Source organism: Falco rusticolus, chromosome 5 (genome assembly GCF_015220075.1).
Source record: "Falco rusticolus isolate bFalRus1 chromosome 5, bFalRus1.pri, whole genome shotgun sequence".
Taxonomy (NCBI): domain Eukaryota; kingdom Metazoa; phylum Chordata; class Aves; order Falconiformes; family Falconidae; genus Falco; species Falco rusticolus.
In genome coordinates, this window is record NC_051191.1 from 62,680,329 (window position 1) to 62,692,552 (window position 12,224).

The 12,224-nt window shown below is 41.0% G+C and overlaps 1 protein-coding gene across 4 annotated transcripts in view; it reads right to left on the reverse strand.

Annotated features, from left to right (window-relative positions):
- Positions 1-12,224, reverse strand: part of TBXAS1 (thromboxane A synthase 1) — a 229,640-nt gene that overhangs the window by 100,748 nt on the left and 116,668 nt on the right. The window lies entirely within an intron of this gene.

A 12,224-nucleotide genomic window follows, 5' to 3' on the forward strand; every position in this document is an offset into this window, starting at 1 on the left:
AGCAAGAGAACCTGTCAACACTCCCTCTCTGTGTGACATGAGTGCCAACGCACCGCACGCGGGTGTCGTGGGGGACATGATTTCTGGTGACAGCTGGTATGTCAGACTGTTACATGCATTTTAAAAGTCTTCAGAAAATATGTTGATTAGAAAGCAAGTCCCAGTCCTTACTCTGTCTATAAGGAACACTCTCACAATGAAGTTGTGGTGTGGGACTCTCACAGCTTCAGCAGTTGGTCAAACATAGTAGTTTAAAGCACTGCCCTATGAAGTTCCATACCTAGATGACTGCTTATGGATTTGCTAAATTTTAATCCCCCCTCCAACTAAGAATTCCCTATCCAGAGAACATAATATCCACCAAGGAGTAAAAGGATAAAAAAGATGAAAGAGGAAGCGTGTCAGAAAGCACACAATTACACCTCGAAGAGGTGTCAGGAGATGTCCAGCCCCATAGCAGAATCTTCTACAACTTATATTATTGCCAGAGGATGTTTCCTAATTGTTCTTGAAGGCTTCCAACAGTGGAGATTCAATAACCTCCACACACAAACTCTTCAGTGTTGGACTACTCTCACTACGGTAGCACCACCTCTCTTGCTGGAACTTATGGTCTTTAGTCTTTGTGCTATCGCAGGCACAGAAAACAGGTTTTCTCTCCCTCTTTGCGGCAGCCCATATACCCAGAAGGCTCTAACAACCACCAATCATATTGCTGCTGTCTACCCCAAATAACACCAATTCACTCAATATCTGTGTATTAGTCATGCTATCTGGGACTGTTTGTTCAGTCTTGTCCCTATCCCTTTGCATAGTCTTGCTGATTTACATTTTTCTCAAGCTTTAGTCACTGTAACTTGATATGGTACTCCAGACAAGGAAGACTTTTTTCTTTTTATATGTTCTGCAGGCTACATTCCTCCCTATTCACCCCAGAATACTACATGCCACAGCATGACAATGTCCACTCATGTACTGGCTGGTTCCCTGAAAGTCTCAGATTTTTTTACAAATAATTAATCCCTAGGAAGTTGTTCCCCAGCCTTTACCATTAAAGTTGGTTAGAACATGTCCTTGTTGAACGGTGACCATTCTTTTTACAATTACTTCTCCAACTGATCAAGATCACCTTGAATTGTAGCCCTGTCTTTCATGGCGTCTTCCATCCTTACCAGTTTAATGCCTTTTGTATAAATTATCACACTCAGTGCCATCATCTAACCCATTAACAAAAGTACAGAATAACTTGCAAAGAAGCCACCTCTGGGATCCTCCCAGCCCATGCTTCCCTTCCAACAGTGGGCTGTTCCCAAACACTTTCGAAGTCATCTTCAGTCAGGGTAGCAGTGGCAGTACAGTCCCCCACGTTATCAGTAGCAACAGTATCCACTTTGACCTTCCCAATGCCATCTGTTGATACCTTTCACCCTCTAGCATGTTCTTTCAGTCTTTCTTTCATTACTAATGGACATGAAAAATGAGTTCTTACCAACTGTTATACACCTCTCAGTACCTTAATCTCATTTTGTGCCACAAGACTTCTGAATTTATTGTCCCTATATGCTATTTTTTTATCCATGTTCTTGGAAATCTGACCTACCTCCCACTCTAAAAAAACCCTTCTCTTCAGGGGCTATGAAGAGCTGGTAATTTAGCTATGCTGGTCTTCTACTGCACTTCCTTAACTTTCCTCTTCAGTGGAAGTTTGCACTTAATATCTTTTCTTTAAGGAGCTGCCAGCTCTCCTTAACACCTTTTTCCTTTACACTTGCCAGAATCTCACTACACTGCATAAGCTTATTTTACATTGCAAACAGGCTAATGGGATAGTTTTACATTCTCAGCACCACCACCCAGTGCAGTAAACTAATGTCACTGATCTGATGCTACAGACCAGTTTTGAGCAAAGATGAGCTGTTTTCAAGCAGAAGAGTACATAGCAGGATATTAAGCCAAAGGAAGAGACTGACTCAGGTACTCTCTTCAAATGGCTACTGTAAGATAAAATATGAGCACATTTTTAATGTATATGTATACATAGACTACACTATTCCATGCATAACAAGGAAAACTTGGGATAGGCTGTCAGAGCTGAAGTGGTTTGAACTGTTTTCTGAGTATCCTCTTTAAATAAATGATCTGTTTTCTAACTTGTCAGTAGGTATCTCTTCTGAGGATCCGAACTGCAGCTAGAGAGACCATCACTCACTGGAGCGCTGCCTCATTTGTTACAGATACTCAAAGGCATAGTAAAATCAGAGGCGGCTCCGGACAACTGGAAATGAGCATCATCCTTGGAGAAAGTACTATACGCTAGCCTCTGCTTCATAGTCCTTATGTGCTAGCAGAGAAGCTCTTCACACTAAATCTTGACTCAGCTGGTCACCAAAGAAGTATTCTTTATATCTTTGGTCTTCAGTTTCAAGCCCTGAGGCCCAGGTTGCAGAGCTCCTGAGCACTCACTAATGCCACTGAAATCAACAAGAGGGAATGTGCCTTAATAACATGAAATGCATTAGTCCAAGAAATCAGGTCATTTAACGGGGCCCCCAAATTAGCAAACACTCTTGGACCTGTGCTTCAGCCACCAGCCTTCGCTCCTGATTTATAAAGTGGAGATATCGCATCACCTCCTCAGAACTGCTAACAATACATTAACATTTCTGAGGCACTCAGAAACTACGGTGAAAGAGCAGAATAACAGTTCCCACAGGGAAATGACTGATTTTGTCTTCCAAGCAAGGTTTGAATAGTGTACAGAAAAAGAAAGGGGGGGGACGGAGGGGGTAGGGGAGGGGACGGACATGGACAGAATTATAGGGCAACACTTGTAAAAGTATTTTGCACTTACTCCTAAATTGAAGGCTGCCCAGTCTGTGCACTCTGCAAGACAAATCTCCTCTGTAAGGCAAAGCTCCACTTACATAATAACAAATCTGATATAAATCTGACTGCATTTGTCTTGAAAGCAAACCCCTTCCTATAACCAAACATTCACCCTAAAAATGCTCCTAATTGCACAAAGACTGTATATAATGCATTCATAGAGAGGGGTCCAGTTACTGAACAAAAAGCCTGTTAACTATAACACTATAACTACAACACTAACTATAGTATTGCCTTTTTAGCCCTCTACTATGTCAGTAATGCTCTCATCATATTTTTGGTGTGTATAATATTATATACATACAAATGCTGCAAGGAAGGAAAGACAATTTTGGCGATAAATTATCTTACTCTGTCTCTTTAAACTGGGTACACAAAAACATGTTTGTGTTTATTGGAATAACATCAGCATGACTGACAGTGTGCAGCACATTTCATTTATCAGGTTTTCCTTATCGTTTCTGCAAACACTTTCCTCTTAATTGCATAACCTATGTTACAGGTTCATATAGCAGGAATGAAAATGGATTTGGTATGAGAATGAGCCTGAAGTCTCTTAGTGAAAGATGAAGTGTCACCTCTTTCCGAACGGACAAAGTACTAGCTGTATCTGAGAATTCTTGAGCCTATTAAAAAAAAAAAAAAAAATCAGCAAAAAAATTACCATGGGAGGCAGCTGTAATATTTTCAGGGGTGGTATTTTGGTTTTTAGGTGGGGGAGGAGGTTGCTTTTAAGTCAAATGCAATCATACTCATATTCCATCTAGCATTATCTAAATACTCAACAACTGCTCTGCGCTTCCTTCTGCTGTGTAATCAACCATTTCTGACCGTGGTACAGTAGTGCTGCATGACAACTACTGGCAGCATGGTAATCTGCTGCAGCATACCTGCAAGTGCTACTGAGTCCTCACAATCACAGGCATGCCATCAGAAAAAAACCAAAGAAAATTGGAGGGAATTCCTTCCAAACAAATCCTTTGAAACACCAGTGCTTTTAAAACAGAAAACAAAATTATGTTTGCAGATGGGCAGCATCTTTGCAATTGATTCAGGAATTCCCTCCCATTGAGCTGTTCCTTAAGCTGATCCTTCAGACCCACTTACTGACTTGTTTGTTCCCGAGTCCATTTGGCTTGCTGTGTATTACTAAATAATTCAGGCAAACCAGACTCTTCTCTGGCTCTGAGGCCAAGCGGTACAGAATACCTCCTGCCTCTGAGGCTGAATCACTTTCCCAAGAAGGTTTGCCATGTCCAAACTGCTTAAAGTCATGGTGCATGTTCACCTCTTGAACTGTTCCGTGACCATGCCTGGGGGCAACTAATCAATGCAGGACAAAACCATGCTAAGAAGCATTTCAATATGGACAGCTGTAGGACCTACTCATGCACTAATATCCTGTCCCTCTTTTATTCTGGAGTATAACTGTAGCCTTGTATGATTCATAAATCATTTGCTTTTCTGCGTGTGTCACTAGCAGGCTGGACTGAGCCTCTGGCAGCCAGTGATGACTGCCTGGAGCAAGAGGAAGGGTAGTAGCACCACGATGTTCCCTCTGAAACTTCCTCTTATTCCTTCGGTGAAAAATGAGGGATGAAGGTTTGCAACCAGCAGAAGAAAGTTAATGCAGCCAAGCAGTCTTAAAGTATCCTGGACGGGTATCTCTTTAGAGGTGCCCTTTAGGTACTCTAAAGACCTTTAAAAACCTACAGCTCTGAAACCTACAATATAAGCCATTCACCTCCACAGAACCAGCTGCTGATCTACTCCATGTGCTTGGACAACACAGCAAGAAATGAAACTCTGTAACAGGATCTCAGAAACTGTCTTACCTTAAACTTAGATATAATCATAGCCAAGTGCTAACAAAACCAATCAAAAAAGATTTGCTTCTGCTGGAACCAATCCTCAGCACTGAAAGCCTGGTGAGATTCAAACAAGGAACTAAGCTCTAGAGCACCCAAGATCCCAAATCCTAACAGTAACTCCAACACTAATACTGCCATTATTAGTCAAGCATGAAGGCAAATGGTGTTTGCTAGGTAAGTCCTCTGCTTTCTTCTAGTCCTGCAGGCTTTGCAGGATCCGGCTTCAACTGGAAATCCATGCCCACTCTTCCCTGAACTCTAGCCCTAGTCTCAGCCCTAAACCCATGCTAATGAGAGCCATTTGCTCTTCTCACCCACTAGTCTTTCTTCTGTACTCATGGACATTGCAGTATCAAGGGTTAAGTCGAGCTCTGGGTTTCTCCCACTCCCACCCCCACCCTCTTCCCTGTTACGGGAAATTTTGGGGGTATATTCCAAGTGCAAGGGGTTGTCCTTCTCCTAGCCCTCACGTATGCGATGCAGTATCTGCAATAGATGTGTAGGGAACAGGTCTAGGCTTTCTTTCCCTGGGTGAGCTCCAGAAGTGATCACCAGGCAGCAGCACTGGCACAACAGTGGGTTAATTTGTTTATCTTCTTATTTTCAAAGAGGATTGCTGTCCTTCTCTTGCTAAAAATGGACTTGGGATTAGGTATTGCCATATTGCTTAAGAAACCACATTTAAAAATTGAATTTAATGAAATTAAATTTAATGAAAAAACAGAGAGAAAGTTTGCAGCACAAAGACAAGACTATCCTCATACATACCTCAGGCAGGAATTAGTCATAAGATCATTCCATAAGATTACTTGCTCAACCCCACTTGATTGACAGGTCACCATCACCAGCTCAGCCAGCAGGTGGAACCAGTAAACCCATGAACTGCTCATATGGTATTTCATCCAGCCAGCAGCAGTGGCATGACACTTACAAATCAACGTTACGCTTGCAATAAAGAAAAGTAACAGACAAAACCGTCTGACATATCTCCAGGAATACATCTTACACAGCCTGCAGTAAGTGGATCATGAAAGCAGGAACGCAGAAGATGCCTCCACATATTAGTTTTAAAAATCCCCTGTTGGTAAGCTAGTACTATGAATTCCTTCAAACCTGCTTGGTGTTTTGCAAGAGGAAAAGTCATGCTCAGCTCTCCCCACACTCATGACATTCAAAAGTGTAGTGGCTTCTGGTTGAATGAGGAGAGCAGTGTGTTGCATGTTTTTAGAAACATAACAGAGCTTGTTTATGCCATATATGCTGTAGTTCATCATTAACATCTAGCAGGTTCTTGCTTACACAGATATAATAACCACATCTCTTCAAAATGTGTATCACTTCTCTCTTCACAAAATATCATCGTATTGGAGCAACACTCAACTCCTTATGCAAAGATCACAGCCTTCATGGAGGGCAAAGGGTGGCATTGCCCACTGGGTGCTGTGCCCCAGTGTGGGAGACCACTGCATCACTCCCACCTCTCTGCTCTGCCTGCAAGGAGCCTCCCACCCATATAACACCAGAGGCAATCACTAAATGCAGGTGTTGTCTCTCCAAAAGTAAGATCACTCTTCATCGGTCTTCCCAAAACTTCGTATCCAAATCTTCAAGTGCCGCACACCCTACACTGCTGCTCCCAGGTGACTGAAGTCAGTCCTTCCTTGCCCATTAAAACTACGTGGACAGATATTTCTTCACAAATGCTTTCCCCAAAACCTACCCAGATCATCATTAACCCTGGTGATAGTCTACTACACTTCTTTCTCCTCTATAAAAGTCCATTTAAAACAAGTTTGAATTTAACATCTATGATTTAGGAGGTGTTCTTATGGCTGCAGATGGAAAAAGAAAAGCACTAAACTAACTCCAAAAAGCTTAATGTTGCTTTTCAGTTTCATGAAAGTGTCTAGTAAAAGTTTTTAGCTTCATAGGAAACCAACGTGCTTGCAAGGAAGGGGAGAAAATATCCATGCACTGCTTCATTAAGCTTTTAGGTTCTCCTTGGTCATTAAAATACTTCAAAAGAGTGTTAGAAGGTAGAAGTGGTTTCAGTGATTACAGCAATTGCCTTCTACTCTACTGTATGGATCAGATTATACAAAAAGGCATCTCCAAGCCCATTCTTCTGTTGTCAAATCAGGATCTTCAGCAACTGACTAATGGCTACTGTTCATCATTACTCATTGGAAAAATGGTACAGCCAACACCAGCTTACAAGTAAATACTGTCTTTTTTTCCTCTCTGTGGCAAGCAGCCTGGAAACATCTGTTCTTGTCTTTGCAAACATTCTCTTAAGTCATGGTTTTGTCAACAGAAACCAAAGCGAGTCATTGCAATGAGGTAAATATAACCATTCATAAATGCTAAAATAAACACATATGGCCTCCTGCAGTCTGACCCAGACTGATACAAGTCACACATCATTCCATTTGTTGGTGTAAGCAAGATCAAAATTAAGTCCACACCTTCATCAGTTTGCATATGGAGGTCAGTTTGCGTATTTGGGATCAAAACAATCAAACCAAAGAAAAAAGTATTTACTGTTAATTAATTAGGAGTTTTGGCATTCTAGACAAATCCGAGTTGTACTAGACAACATGTGTTCTATATGCAGATTCTGCTGTAATGAGAAGCAGTTTTTAAACATAATGTTTAAATCTACTTTCCAGCTGATGTAACTGGACTTTTTAATGTTGGATAAAGTCATAATAATATTAAAAGACTCTCTAAGCACACTTTTCCTACAGGAGAGGTTGAGGACCAGAAGGTTCCTTTTACAGATTGTAAGGAGATTTTGGAAAAAAACAGTTCCCAGTGACTTTGGCTACAGATATATTCCCATGCTTTCAGTCATCAGCATACATAAGATGGCAGGCAGTGTCCATAAGAACTTGGGCTAGATCCTTCTGTTACGCAGGAACATCATATTCCATAATCTGCAGCACCCTTTGAGATTCTGAAGAATACCAAGAGACATTGTAAGTACTACCCAGCCTCCCACTGCCTGTCCTCTAGGCTGCTGACCAGTGTCATAATCCTGACCGAAATGCCTTGTGTATGTTTAGATATGCGAGTTAGATACCTCAGAAGAGAATTCACCAAAGCTGAGGCCAGAGTTGCCCAAGCTGCCATGACAGTGATGCAGGAAGAGTTTCACACCTCCCTTCTCGTGGACGTTTTATAACAATGTACTCCATAAGAGAGGCCACTACAGCTGTGATCAGGATTACTCCCTTTCCTTCAACTGAAAAGTGAAGGAAGTCATGGGGGTAACTCCCTTGCACACTATCACTAAGGGAACCAAACTCACACACGGGAAAAAAAAAGTTGTAATTCCTTCCTGTGGGTAAGGATGTGAAGAAAAGTAAGGAAATAAGAATAACAAAGAAGGAAAGAACTATCACAGCAGGGGAAGGTGCAGGGGGGGATAGTCCTAAACCCTCCTGTCCTTTCCAGGGAATACTTAGTGAATGGGACTGGACTCAAGAGCATTCATTCCCCTTGCGAAAAGGGCTTCAGTCCCAGTTCCTCTCCAAGGTCTGCATACACAAGACTATAATTAAAAATACATGAGTAATATTTTGTAGTAATATCTGCAACCTTGGTCTCCCTGAACCAGATGGCTGCCCTTCTAGGCTGCAGAGGTTCACTAACTTCTCTACTACGAATACCAAAGACTGCATGGAATATGGAATAGCTTCAACACATAAGGCTGCAAGTACATCTTCCCCAAGCATCACTTACAGGTTGCTAGGTAGGGCACTTCCCAGAAAAATTAGTGCCTTGGAACGATTTCCAGCAGGAAAATGTGTGATGACCTTTCTCTTGTGCTCTGGGCAGCTCCCCTTTTGACTGGGGACTGTACTGAAGAGGCCCAGTTCCACAACTTTCTGTTGTGACTTGAAGGAACATTTTCTTCAGAGCCTAAACCACCAGCTAGTTTCAGAGGTACCTGTGAGGTCCATCTCCTCTTGAAATATCATATTCATAGGTCTCCTAGATTGGGCATGAGGTAGGTCTCAAAACGTCTAAGCACTTGGGGATCAAAGGACTTATGACTTAGAAAAAGAATTGCAGGTGCCCAAGAAACCTTGATGTTGAAGTCACCAGCTCCAAGGTACTCAAGGCACTTCCAAGCACTAGGTACGGCTGAGCAAGAGTTTTTAATTTGTACTTTCAAATTAAGCTCCTCAAATGGGGGTTAAATGCTTCTAATTACTGTCAGAGGCAAGCTAGCCAGGTAAAGGGGTGGTGTACCAATGGCTTATTTTAAAAAGATTACTTGTATTCAAAACTTTCCTTCAGAGCAGAGTATGTATAAAAAAAGTCATTTTTTTCATGTTTTTCATATTTTATTGACAATTTTGGTTTGACCTGTTTCACTCAGAGGTTGTAATATAGAAATAAAATTATAAACAGGCCAGTCTAGCTTAAAATCTCAAAGCACTGAGAAACACTAAAAGCAAACAAGTGAGTAAGTAGTAAGCTATGACCAAAAGCTGAGTCTCTTCAAAGGGTTTATATTGGTCTTCTGAGTTCCCATGTAGCACCTAAAAGTTGTTGCCTAATATTCCATTTCCTGTGTGACAACATCCTGATATACAAAATATATTTCAAACTGTCATGTATCTAATTTGAAACAAGAACATTTGGAATGATTACTTCAAATCCATGATCTCCAACAACTCATGGAAAAAGTATTTCACCTTTTCTTCCCCCAATGCCAAAACGAAAATTTGAAAACAATCTCAAACAAAGCAAATAAAAGTTTGCTTGTGAAGACTCCGCATGGTTTTAAAAAATACAAATAGTTTCAAGATGCTATTTAAGTCAAACTACTGGAATAAAAGGGCTATTAAAAATTAAAAACATGGATGCAACCTCTAGCTCAGGAAGTCAGCCATGGACAGTCAGATGTTAGGGGGCTATTCTATAGGAAGTATCATTCTGCACTTGCCCTGTTCTGCTCTTTCTGTAAGCATCTGCTGCTAGTCAGAGACAGAGCATTCCCTGGCCAAATATGTCTCTTTTTATGCTAGTTTTCCTTCGAAAAGTTGTTCAGAAAGAAAATGCCAGGTCAGCTGTAATGGCAGCATGACAAGCTGTCAACAAATCACATTTGTAATATCCGCTTAACTGAAGAATTTGAATTCCCTGCCTGCTACTTCACAATTGTTTCTAATTACATTAAGAGCGTATTTACACATCAGGGAAAAAAACAAACTTTGTGTATTAAGATCTGCACATCTATCTGTCAAAACACTAATGCATTTTCCTGATAGTAGTAGCTGCTTTCATTCCTCATTTATTTGTCCCTCAAGAAGAGCTAGGCTATAAAACTTTTTTAAGTAGTTGCACAGCACACTTTCAGAATTTTGTCTTCCAAGATTTCATATATGTGGTTATTTGTCTGGTTTCAATCAAGTAAAAAAATAAATCCCAATTTATCAAAGCATGTCAAAACATGCCTATATGAAATAGCTTTTGTTCATTTGACTCTCACAAATTAATTTGAGCACATCTCGAATTAAGTGTTTGTCATAAGATAATTTCAACAATAATAATGTCCTATTGCGTACAGATAATATTACAGGACTTACCATGAGTTCCCTGGAGCTTGCAATTTCAGTAGAACAGCCTCACTTCCCAAACAACCTGTAACCAGACTGTTCCTCACATTGCTCTTATTTGATTTCTTCAAGGAGAGCAGCTAAAATGCTCCTTTGAGTATCAGCAAGTACCTCATTCAAAATAAATTAACAGTATCAGCTACTTTTGCACTCTCAAATGTATTAGGCTTGTAATAGCAAGCAGTGTGGATTATGAAGCGTAAACCACATCACCGTATCTTCTCATCTTAAGAGTTCTAGGATAAGATAAAATTTTTAAAACAACCAAAAACTCCATGGGCTGAAGCCCACACCCCACAGCTCACTGATCCCTTTCTTGCAAAACAGGCTTCCTCCAGGCAATGCAGCATTTGGAGGGCCTGTTCCACCACCCCACTGCTTCAATTTTACTGTTCCAGGACATGCAACTAGAGGGATGGGTCAGATCCTGAATTCTCCCCTCCTCATGTTGCCCCAAAAGTCAGCGCTAGCATTCCAGGTGTAGAGAAGCTGGAAGTCAGCAAATGCACACTAGGACAGAGCGGTATTTGGGATTTAGATTCTCTTTCATCAGGTGTCCAGGGAAAGAGCACGTGCCAGCCATGAGAATGAAACACCCGTGGCCTTTCACTGAGTATCTTCCCCTCAACACATGGAAAAGTAATGGTGAACTCAGGTGGAGGTTGCCGTAGTCCTGCCTGCTCAGACTTCCCACCTGAAGGAGAAAAGATGCTTACTCTGTAGCAGAACATGCATTGATGAAGTAGCCAGGCTGCACCCATACTCGGCATGCACATCACACTCGATTGCACGCACCTAGCGTTTTCACAAGTTATCAGTATCTGCACTTCCAAGCCCAACTTTACTGGTGGGTGGGAGAGGGGGAAAAGAAGGGGTTGTAGTTTCCAACCATCAGTGCTGACCAGTGCAGCACACACCCCCACATCACAAGAACTCATTTTACATCCACACAGCTGCTTCTCCCACATCTGAGGTCCATCCTGAATCCCCCCAGCATCCTACAGCCTGAAAAATAAAATGGATCTTGAACCTGAAAAAATAACCCTCTGCAACGTGCCTAAAACCCTGCTGAAATTTTTACTTAGAATAAATCTTAACCCTGGGACCAGCCTAAGTTCTTACAGCCAAAACTGACTGTGCATTGCCAACATAATATAAAAGCTCCCACCAGCACCACGGGAACAGCTGAAAAAAGTGAGGAAATGAAAGCTGCCCCACTTGACCACTGAGGAGGTAAAAACCAAGGCTGGGCCATCCAGAGAACGTCTAATCTGACGTGGTGAAACATCAGTTAAGGAGGGGGCAATCCCTCTGAAAACTCAAACATTAAATAAAATAAAACCAGTGCTGCTTAGAGAAATGTAAATAAAGCCTCATGGTTGAGAAAAACCAGAAATATTGCAAAATAAATTTGTTTTTCCAAGATTTCTGGAAGAAAAAAAAAAATGGAGAAAGTGTCCACCTTTTTCCCTATCTTGATATATATGGTTTTGGAACAAAATAATTTTACTTTGCAATTTGAAACAACTTTGACTTTGCATTAGAAGCTGTAACTGAAACAAAATATTCTGATCAACTTGTTATTTTTATTTCAGCATTTGACTCTTCAAAATCAGCCACAACATGAAACTTCTAACTTCTACACACTTCCTAATCAAATTTTTAAAATATTAAGGGCCATGTAAGTTATATATATTTTTTTATTCTTGATATGCTGGCGATATAGCATGCCATCTATTCCTACTGCAGTTGATTACAATTATATGAGGAGGAAATAAATGAGCAGAATAAAGTGTTAAAAGGTTTGAAAAAATTTTTTTTAAGCTTTCGAAAATCT